At 46.9% G+C, this 10927-nt stretch overlaps 1 protein-coding gene and 1 pseudogene across 7 annotated transcripts in view; both read left to right on the top strand.

Annotated features, from left to right (window-relative positions):
• CTIF (cap binding complex dependent translation initiation factor) overlaps positions 1–10927 on the top strand; it is a 236618-nt gene that overhangs the window by 9432 nt on the left and 216259 nt on the right. The window lies entirely within an intron of this gene.
• Positions 1096–1209, top strand: LOC111825197 (annotated as a pseudogene).

Here is a 10927-nt window from a genome sequence, read left to right as displayed (position 1 = left end):
GGTCACACCTGACACTGTTATCATTTACACCGCAGGATGCACATGCGGTGATGGGGGTAGCGGCGCGCCCAGGAGAAACCAGCATCTGTTTCCTCATTTTGTTTCGGAATAAGAGAGGAAAGTATTATCTGTGAGGACCATGGACTCAGCTTTCTGATGGGGCTCAGTTTCCAGCCACAAGGACCTATCAGACCTCTCCATGACCTCGCTTTTAGGATTGGAGATGGAAGTTGGGGAGAGAAAAACACCTGACTTGTAGGGTGTTGGCTATTGGCAAAAGAACATAGGACTGATAGTGGCTTGAAAAGCAAGGTGTTTGTAGACTCACATAGCCAGAGGTCTGAAGATAGGGGTTCTAGGGTTGGTTCCTTCAGTGGCTCAGTAGTGATTTCAAGGACTTATTCTAACCTTCTAGGCTACCATTTCAGCATGTTGGCCTTTATCCTCGAGTGCGCTGTCTCCGCATGGTCACAGCATGGCTACCACTACTCCAGACATCACATTCTCATAACTGCATCTGCAGGCTGTGGGGAGCCGATATAGGATTAAGCCTCGGGCTGACCTGTTGGCAAAGTCATAAGCATAATTAGGCTTGACCTTATGAAGCTCCCTAGATCTTACCTGGGAAACTAATGGGCTGAGGGAAGTGCAGCAAGAACAAGAACAAGTGAAACTCACAAGAACAATGTAACTATGGTCAAAACAAGTGAAACTCACAAGAACAGTGTAACTATGGAAACCACTACCTTGTTTACCTCTGACTATAAAATAAAGGCTCAGTTTGCCTGGGATCTTTCTCTGTGGCCTCAGCCAGGCACAGGAAGATCCACGGAGACTAAAGAGAGCTAGAGAGTTCTGAACGCTGTCTCCGTGTAAAACATTCTTCCCGACTCCGTCCACACCTTTGGGAACCCCTGGACCGCTGGGGCTGGACCCCAGCAGCAGGCAATCAGGAAGGTGAACTTCTAGTTTCTCCTTGTGTCTTGATGTATCAGGGAGGGGGAAATTTTCCAGAATCAACCCACTAAAATTTTCATCAAGTCAGTTGAAGAGAAATGGGTCAATACCCATGCCTAAGCTCAAGTCGAGGTTGAGATCGCTTCTCGGCCTTTTGGCTAAGATCGAGTGTAGTATCTGTTCTTACCAGTTTTAATATCTAGTAGGGTTGAAATAGCAAGTTTTCTGCCTTGTCTATAGAGGTGAGCTCTGCTTATAGGGAAGTGGGAAGGGGAATGATGGTTGGGGAAACAATTAATGTTTGCCTCACCAAACTTTAATATGATTTTATTTATGTATTTGGGGAGGTGTCACCTTTATTGCGATGAAATGTTTTAAATATGTTTTTCTTGATTTCAGAGAGGAAGGTAGAGGGAGAGAGATAGAAACATCAATAATGAGAGTGAATCATTGATCGGCTGCCTTCTACATGCCCCACACTGGGGATCGAGCCCACACCCAGGCATGTGCCCCAACCGGGAATCGAACCGTGACTTTCTGATTCATAGGTCAACACTCAACCACTGAACCATGCTGGCCGGGCAAGAAATGAAATTTTTTATACCTCTACTCCCTGGCTCTGGCAACCACTGATCTGCTTTCTCTCACTATAGTTTTGCCTTTTCTAGTTATTATTATTGCTTAACCCACAGGAAATATTGGGGCATGGGACCCCAGTTGTCCAATGAAGGCCTCTTGTGTGATCTCAGTAAGTGGGTTCTATGTCCCCTCCCCCAGGATCCCCTTCAATTTTCCTGCCACCGGGGCCAGGTAGAGAACCTGCAGGCAGAATTGTCCAGAGGGAAGGAGCATATGTGGCTGGTGGCCTGGACAGCAGGACTGGAAATGCCTGAGGGGCTGAGGCTCTGGCTGGTCAGTGGCAGACAGTGGTCACCTTTGCAGGTGACCATGAGGATTGAAAGAGGAAATTGCTTCTCAGAGTGGTTTGGACACCTTGTATCTAGCAGAGTCAGGTCTCTTGCCCATGCAGACTGGGAACTCCGGCCCTAGGGAATGCAGGCCATGGGAAGATGGTGGTGGTCACCACCTTCCCCTCCCCCAGCCACCTTTCCCTTCATTCCTTCAACCAGCCCAGGCCACTGGCACCACCCAACAACCCCCTGGGGCCAATCCTTCCCCTCTGGGCTCTTCTACACTCGTCTCATATGGTCACTTTTATCTTCTTCCACTCCAGCATTTGGTCTATAAATCTTTAGGGCACTCAGCACTTTCCATCGCTCCCATCAGCCCTTGGATCCTTGCTTGGTCTGTTCTCTGAGATCATAAGCACCTTGAAGACACTATCCTCATCTGAGCCCTCTGTGGATTCCCATAGGGCGAGGGCAGTGCCGGCCATAAGATCCATGCTCATGAAACCAAGTTGTTTTTTTTTTAAAGGAAAATGCATATTTATAGAATGAGGAAGGGCACTTCCTTATTTTGGACATCTCTGCAGATTCAGAACCAGTTCAGTGTGGCCCAGCACAGTGCCCTGGATAAGGATTCATGGATTTCCACATACAGGGTGGGGCAGAAGTAGGTTTACAGTTGTAAGTATGCAAAACAGTTTATTCTTGTATTATCATTTTTAAAAAAATGTTTTTTATTGATTTCAGAGAGGAAAGGAGAGGGAGAGAGAGATAGAAACATCAGTGATGAGAGAGAATCATTGATTGGCTGCCTCCTGCACGCCCCCTACTGGGGATCGAGCCTGCAGTCCGGGCATGTGCCCCTGACCGGAATTGAACCCGGGACCCTTCAGTCCACAGGCTGACGCTCTATCCACTAAGCCAAACCAACTAGGGCCATTCTTGTATTATCATTTATTAATTATTGCATTCGTTTCCATATGAACAACTGTAAACCTACTTTTGCCCCACTCTGCATTTCTTTCCTAGAGAAAAAAAGGTAACCTATCATGCTATTATGGGTTGAATTTTATGATCCCCCTCCTCCCACCTCAGCCCTGTTGAAGTCCTAACGCCCCCAGGACCTCAGAATGTGACTGTATTTGAAGATGAGACCCTTAAAGAGGTGATTATGAGATCCTGTGGGTGGGCCCTAATCCAATATGACTGTTGTCCTTAAGAGATTAGGACAGGAGTAGACACAGCCCAGCCCGAGGGACAAGCATGTGAGGGAGGACACAGTGAGAAGGCAGCCATCTATAAGCCAAGGAGAGAGGCCTTAGAAGGAACCAACCTGCTACACCTTAATTGAAATTTCTAGCCTCCAGAGCTGTGAGACAGCATGTTTCTGTTGCTTAGGCCGCCCAGTCTGTGCTGTTTTGTTGGGCCAGGCTATGGATCCTGGCCTGTGTGACTCTAACATCCTAAACTCTGTCCTGTGAACTGCTGTGTTTAGGCATTGGGGGAGATGTGGGTCAACTCAGGGATTGAACAGGTGGGATTTCTCCAGAAACCCTGGGCAATCCAAAAATAAAGCCCTAACATTTGTTAAGTATTACAGTATTAACGTGCTTAGTGAGCACTTTACATGTGTTATCTTTATTAGCCTTCATAGCTCCTATTTTATAGGTGGGAGAATGAGGAAACAGAGAGGCTAAGCAATTTCCCTGAGGTCACACAGCTGAGAAGTGACCTAACCCATTTTGCTCCAGTTTTGCCTCTTAACCATCACACACCGGGACTGACAAGTTATGCTGAAGTCTCCTTGTGATGTTCTGAAAAGGTCACTGGTCTTAGATCTGCCACTAATGCCACCTGGGTGGTCTTTGGCAATCACTGCACACCTGGATGTTTTCTCCTCAGTGACCTCAGGGATTGGATGAGTGAATATCAAAGATCTCCGTTCGCCTCTCCCTGAGGTTCCCAGTGCCAGGCCTCTGAGGCATAGCGAGGAAGAACCCCTGTGATGTCATTTTCAACACCTGCCAGCGTCTAACGTAGCAGCTCTAGATCTCCCCGATTTGGCCAGTTGAAACTATGGTTTGGCAGTTTGTTCTTCCTGATAAAATTGATTCCTTTTCAGTAAGGTAGAAATTATCCCCACCCTGTGCCAGGCCGTGTTCCAGGTCTCTTAAGGATGTCGGCTTCCGGTTACGTCTGCAGAAGGGTGTGGGGAAAGGGTTGCTGGTGAGTGATGTAATGTGTTTCCTTCCTCTGGATAAAACACATGTGGTTGACTGCAGCCTCATTCCTGTGAGAGAGAAACCAGCCACGTGGGCAACGACCATTGGGAGCCCAGAGTGAGCCGCAGACCTCTGCGTCTTTAGCCATCTCGTTTCCATTTCCCATGAGACCCAGGTGGCTGGCGGGTGAGGGTGAGGAGAGGGTGGCGGGTGGTTCCAGGAGCCCACGGACTGAACACAAGGCAGTAAGGACAAGGAGGAGGTTGCCTGAGCTCCTGTGGACACTCTCGGAGACCTAGTTTTAAACCTCCAGCAGGCTAGCTCCTGGTGTGTCCCCACAGGGCTGCAGTGACTTTAGTTACCTCATTAGGGCCAGGTTTACTTAATGTGTCAGTAATAGATTTCAGAGCCAGAAAAGCACTAGAGTACGAGATCCCAGTTCCCCAGCCGCCTGCTGACGATCTCCATAGCTCGAATCCCCAGCTCCCTGGGTTCAGCGTTCGCCGGGCCGGGAGGAAAGAGGCCAGCCGAATGCTTCAGCTCACGTAGGTGAGTAGACAGTACCCCAGGTCGGTTACTGTGGACGGGCACTTGTCTCCTTTCATGCTTTTGTCAGCAACACCCGGGGTTATTACTCCTGGCATTCTTGTGAGGTGACTGGAGAGCTGGCTGGGTCAATGTGACGCTTCCAGTGGGGACATTGAGGCAAGAAAAAGCAGGTGACTTGGCCAAGGTCACATACCGTATCTGCCAGCGAGAAAACAAATTAAAGGCTGGTACTCTATTCCCCCTGCTGTGCCTTAAAGCCCGCAAAATCATTTGGTCTGCCCCTGCCAAGGCACCAGGGGTGAGTTAATTAAATGTTTGACCAAGTAGAGCAGGCTAATTTTTAAGTTGATGATTTTGTATGGCCCTCGAATGCTGGTATAAATATCCAAGTGGCCCTTGGCAGGAGAAGGTTCCCCACCCCTCCCTTAAAGTATGGCATCATACTACTGATGGGGTACATGCTGACTTCCAGTTGAAAGTCTATGAACTTATATGCAAATGTGCATTAAAGAAAAAAAGTTATTTCATTATTGTGTAGAGGAAACTAAGTTTAATAAAAAGTCAATACAAGGTCAAGGACAATATTACATACATGGGTATGACAGACAACACCAAACAAAGTGCCGAATGTTGGGAAATGCAGCATAAGCAGGTTTGGGTTGGGCTTATGTCACTTGGTACTGGGGACGTTTTGAATAATACATGTCCAGTTTCAGCCCAAGGCTACCTCTTTTCATGTAACAAATGCAGGTTCCTAAATATTCATTTACATCAAACTTTTATGTGTATGATTGGGATTTGAATTCACAAAAGGTGGTCATTACCTAAAGACAGCTTGAGTAAGTATTTTTGTAAAGCAGGGATTCCTTTCACATAGTCCCCAGTTCTGTTTTGTTTTTCTAAAGTACCTGTTTGGCAAATTTAGACTTTGAAACTAACTTCTGTTATCCAGAATATTGATAACCAGAAACTTCAATGTATCTGTCAGAAAGATCATCTTGGCAACAAATGTGCTACAATAAAGAGTGTTCTACTTGACATCTATTCTTCAACCGGTGATAAGTACTCTTGTCTAAAGTTAATGACTAAAGGGTGCATTGGAGAGCTAACTCACTCTAGTAAACTGGTAGTTTTGCTACTCAAATTCAGATAATCTAGAAGAGTTATGTTGAAGTTGAGACAGCTACTTGTAACTCAGCATTTTAAGCCAGATTTTCTCTTCCGTATCGTGAGCGACGGCGGCCATATGTTCTGAACCCAAATTAGGATGTGCGTTTGAGTATTTGAAATCAGGACGTCTCCCAGCTGTCATCTTACATCTAGGTTGGGACTCTGGGTCTCAGTTTCAAATTCGTGGATGTGCTCATATGATATTCAAGACAAAAATATTTTATGGTAAAAATATTGGCCCTACCTTCAGATCCTCCCGAGACCTGCTTTTTCTTTCTAGTCCCCCCCCCCACCACCACCAATATCTTTGCTTCTTTCAATTTCCCCCTGATATGCTGTGTGTGTTGGTCTTCCACAACCAAGCAATTCTCTGACACCAGCTGGGTGTCCTACAATTCGACTCCATTCTGATACTACCTACCTGGAGATAGCGGCAGATCCCACAGGTTAAGGCAGTGGTTCTCAACCTTGGCTGCACATTAGAATCACTTGGGAATCTTTTTAAAATCCTGATTTCTGGGCCTCATCTCCGGAAATTCTGTTTCTTTGTTAATGGGGTGGGGCCACAACATGAGTAACAAAGAAACAGAATTTCTGGAGGATGAGGCCCAGAAATCAGGATTTTAAAAAGATTCCCAGGTGATTCTAATGTGCAGCCAAGGTTGAGAACCACTGGGTTAAAGGCTCAGTCTTACAAGACTGCCCCCTCCCACCCTCACTTCAGGTGCCACTTACAAGTCCAGGGGGGTCACCTGTGCTTCTAACTGGCTATAGATTGGAGATCCTAATGACACCTTCCTCAGGTTCAATTAATTTGCCAGAATGGCTCCCGGGACTCAGAAACATTTTACTTACCAGATTACTAGTTTGTTATAAAATATATAACTCAGGAACAGCCAGATGGAAGAGCTTTATAGGGCAAAGTGTGGGGAAGGGCATCAGACATGCCATTCACACCGTACCTTCACGTGTTCACCAACTGGACGCTCTCTGATCCCCCATCGTTTTGGGTTGTATGGAGACTTCATTGCATAGGCACGAGTGATTAAATCATTGGCCATTGGTGAGTGAATTCAATCTCCAGTCTCTCTCTTCTCTCCAGATGGAGGTCAAGGGGTGGGACTGAAAGTTCCGACCCTTCCATCACATGGCTGGTTCCCCTGGCAACCAGCTGCAGCATCCTTAGGTGCTTTCCAAAAGTCATCTTATTAACATAAACCCTGGTGGGAAGGGGTTTGTTATGAATATCAAGACACCTTTATCGTTCTTATAAATTCCAAGGGTGTTAGGAGCTCAGTGCCAGGAACAAAGATACATTTCTTACTATAAATGACAATATTACAGTCCTTTATTTATATACCAGAATGTTAGATCTGGAGCCTACATTCTCACCCCATCTGCCAAATTTCTAACAAAAGAATATTTTTCCGTGTTACCTGTGGAAGCAGAGAGCTTTGTGACCTGTGCAAGTGATTGAACCCTGAAGAGCACAGATCCTGGGTTCTCCTTGTGGGCTCCTCCACGGGGCTGCTTGGGCTTCCTCAAAGCATGGTGGCTGGGTTCTGAAAGTGAATGTCCCAAGACACAGGAAGGAGAAGCTGCCGATTCCTTAAAGGCTTGTCCTGGAAACTGGCTCAGTGTCATGTCCGTGTACGGAGTCCAGATTCAAGGGGAAGGGATGGAGACCCTGCTTCCTGTGGGAGGAGTGTCAGCTCTTGTAGGGCCATGGAAACTAGTGTCACAGAAAGGAGTATTGTTCCTTCTCACAGACCTTTGCTGAGGCTCACATTTTATTTTCTACTTGCAGTCTTTTGTGGAGGGATGGCAAATGTCTAGAACTCCATTGGTATCATGGGAACTCAGTCACAGTAAATGCTTTGTGTGATGTCACTTTTTTTTTTTTTTAAATATATTTCATTGATTTTTTACAGAGAGGAAGGGAGAGAGATAGAGAGTCAGAAACATCGATGAGAGAGAAACATCGATCAGCCGCCTCCTGCACATCTCCCACTGGGGATGTGCCCGCAACCCAGGTAGATGCCCTTGGCCAGAATAGAACCCGGGACCTTTCAGTCCGCAGGCCGACGCTCTATCCACCGAGCCAAACGGGTTTCGGCATGTGTGATGTCACTTTTAACTGTTTGACAAGTGGCTTCCCCTTGGCATGAGTATGGGGCCTTCATTTCACCAGTCACTCCCAGAGTTGGCTGAGATACACAAGTCTTGTGCTGGGGTCCAGCCCCATGGGGTTCAGGGGGTCCCAAAGGTGTGGACGGAGTCGGCGAAGAAGGTTTTACATGGAGACAGCGTTCAGAACTCTCTAGCTTTCCTTAGCCTCCGTGGATCTTCCTGTGCCTGGCTGAGGCCACAGAAAAGATCCCAAGGCAAGCTGAGCCTTTATTTTATAGTGAGCGGTAAACAAGGTAGTGGTTTCTATAGTTACACAGTAAGTTACACTGTTGTAAGTTTCACTTGTTTTTGTTCTTGTAAGTTTCACTTGTTTACACTGCTCTTGTAAGTTTCACTTGTTTTTGTTCTTGTTGCACTTCCCTCAGCCCATTAGCTTCCCGAGTAAGATCTAGGGAGCTTTATACAAGGTCAAGCCTAATTATGCTAAGAGGACTGTGCTCTCTAAGCTGGGAATTGTTTTTGTCTTTGCCCACAGGTCAGTCCGAGGCTTAACCCTATATCAGTTCCCCACAGTCTTGCCCTTGGCCTTCCTCCTGAGCATCTTCTCCCCTGCAGGGCATCCACAGTTACTGGCCTTCTCAGAGCAACTCCACGGTGGCAAGACCCTGTGCTGGCTGCTGGGGGCGCTACAGAGAGGAGTCAGGAGACACCTGTGCCCCTGTGCCACCTGCAGGGAGTGGAGGGTTTGTACTGTAGATGGAAAGCGCTGGCCTCGGTGTCACTGTTTTTCAGGGTGTCTTCAGCTGGCGGAGCGCGGTGGGAGCACGTGCGCTGGCAGTGCCGACTATGTCTCTTTCCCTTTCTGGGGCTCCTGATTGGAGAACGTGCCCTGGCCTAGGAGGGCAGGGACCTGGGTTCCAGTGATGTCAGATAACTCCCTGCTCTGTTTCTTCATCTGTAAAATAGGAAATTAGGTCTAGTCTAGGGGTCTGCAAACTGTGGTCCCCAGACCCAAGCCTGCTTTCCTGAATGACTTTTACTGGAACACAGCCTGCCTATTGTTTTGTGTATTTCCACGGTTGCCTTTGGCTAATCTCAGCAGAGAATGTGTGGCCCCCAAAGCCTAACATATTTACTCTCTGGCACTTTACAGAAAGCTTATGAACCTCTACTCTAGAAGCTTCATTTTAGCCACAAAGCTCTTCCTCAAATCACTTGAAAATTTTTGTTCACCAATAAATCATTCTTTTAACACTTAACCATGTGCCAGGCACTGTACTAAGTGCTTTAAACTTATTCACTGATTTAATCCTTATAAAAACCTGTGAGATGGACATTATCTTTATTTTATTTTTTTAAATTTTTTAATTACAGTATACAGTCAATATTATTTTGTATTAGTTTCAGGTGGTTAGACAATTATATACTTGACAAAATGGTCCCTGATATTTCCAGTACCCACTTGGCACCACACATAGTTATTACAATATTATTGACGACTAGAGGCCTGATGCACGAAATTTGTGCAAGGGGCTCGGCCCTCACAGCCCCGGCTGCCTTGGTTAGCCCGTGTAGCCCCTCGCAGCCTCTGCCAGCCCTCAAAGCCTCAGACAGTCGTTCTGCTGTTCGGTCTGATTAGCATATTAGCACTTTATTATATAGGCTGTTCCCTAAGCTGTACTTTATATCCCCATGACTGTTTTATAACTACCAATTTGTACTTCTTAATCCTTTCATGTTTTTCATCTATTCTTGTAACCCCACTCCCCTCTGACAGCCATTAGTTCTCTATATCTATGAGTCTGCTTCTATTTTTTGTTTATTTTGTTCTTTAGATATCACATCTTTCTCTGTCTGACTTATTTCACTTAGCAGAGTAAGATGGGCATTATTTTATCCTCATTTTAGAGAAGAGAAAATTGAGATAGTAAACAGAGAGGTTAAGTAACTTGCCTAAGGTCACACAGCTCCTAAGTGGGAAAGGCAACATTAGAATTCAGCAGTCTGGCTCCTGAGTGCTTACCCATTGGTCCATGCTGCCACTCACTGGTGGCCTGAGGTGAAATTGGGTGGACGGGGTGGCTGACTGGAACTGATCTGGGGTGGTCATCGTCTTCCCCTCATCTCCTGGCCCCCAGGGGCTTCAGGGCCATTAACTAACAAACTGTGGAGGATGTAAGGTTAGCAAATTAGTAGGGTCCCACGCTTGTAGAGGGGACTTTAGCTTGTTTAATTTCTACAAGAGGACTTGGTCCTGGCTGTTGGGAACTCAAGCAGGCCTGGAATTATAGAGAGCACTGTTCCCGGGGAATGAGGACTCCAGACAAATACCATTTCGAAACGATCATAATTATGCCAATAAAAGTGAGTGCTCGGAGTCCAAGGTCCACATTTCAGAACAGTAACTGGAAGAGGCACCTTTCAATTAATTGTAATGCCCCAAACAAATATTAAAACCTGTAAATCTATTTGGAGCTGGTTCCCTGGGCCAGAGTGATTTATCTCAGAATCGAGCCATAAAATTCAGCAAGGGCTGACTTCCCACACTCAATGTCACCTTCCCCGCTCCCTCCTACCAATAACCCTAAATCAGCCCCTGGAATCCAGAGATTAGGCAGCATTTGTTGAGGAGGTGGGAGCCTGGGGCTGCAAAGAGGGGCTCTAGGGTCTTCCCTGTATGCAGATGAGCTGTCTTGACTGAACCCCCCCCCCCCCCAGTTTCTCACAGGGGAGTCTTAGGGGATGAGCTACCGCCTTTCCCTCCCCTTGTGGCTGAACCATTCCTAGGAGCAGGGAGGGAACCGGGATCCTTTTTTACTGGCCGGGGGGAAGCTGACCTTGATCTTGGGGGGGGGTTTCCGGGGTGACTTGGAACCTGGGGGAAATTTATTCCCTGGGGGGTTTGGCGTGCAGGCCCCCCATGGGAACCCATTACCCATAGGAGTTAAGAAGGATTCCCTGATTCTCCAAGGAAGGCCCCCTCCCCTTTTG

This window comes from Myotis lucifugus, unplaced genomic scaffold (assembly GCF_000147115.1).
Source record: "Myotis lucifugus unplaced genomic scaffold, Myoluc2.0 scaffold_16, whole genome shotgun sequence".
NCBI classification, from domain to species: domain Eukaryota; kingdom Metazoa; phylum Chordata; class Mammalia; order Chiroptera; family Vespertilionidae; genus Myotis; species Myotis lucifugus.
This window is presented reverse-complemented; position numbering and strand designations above follow the sequence as displayed.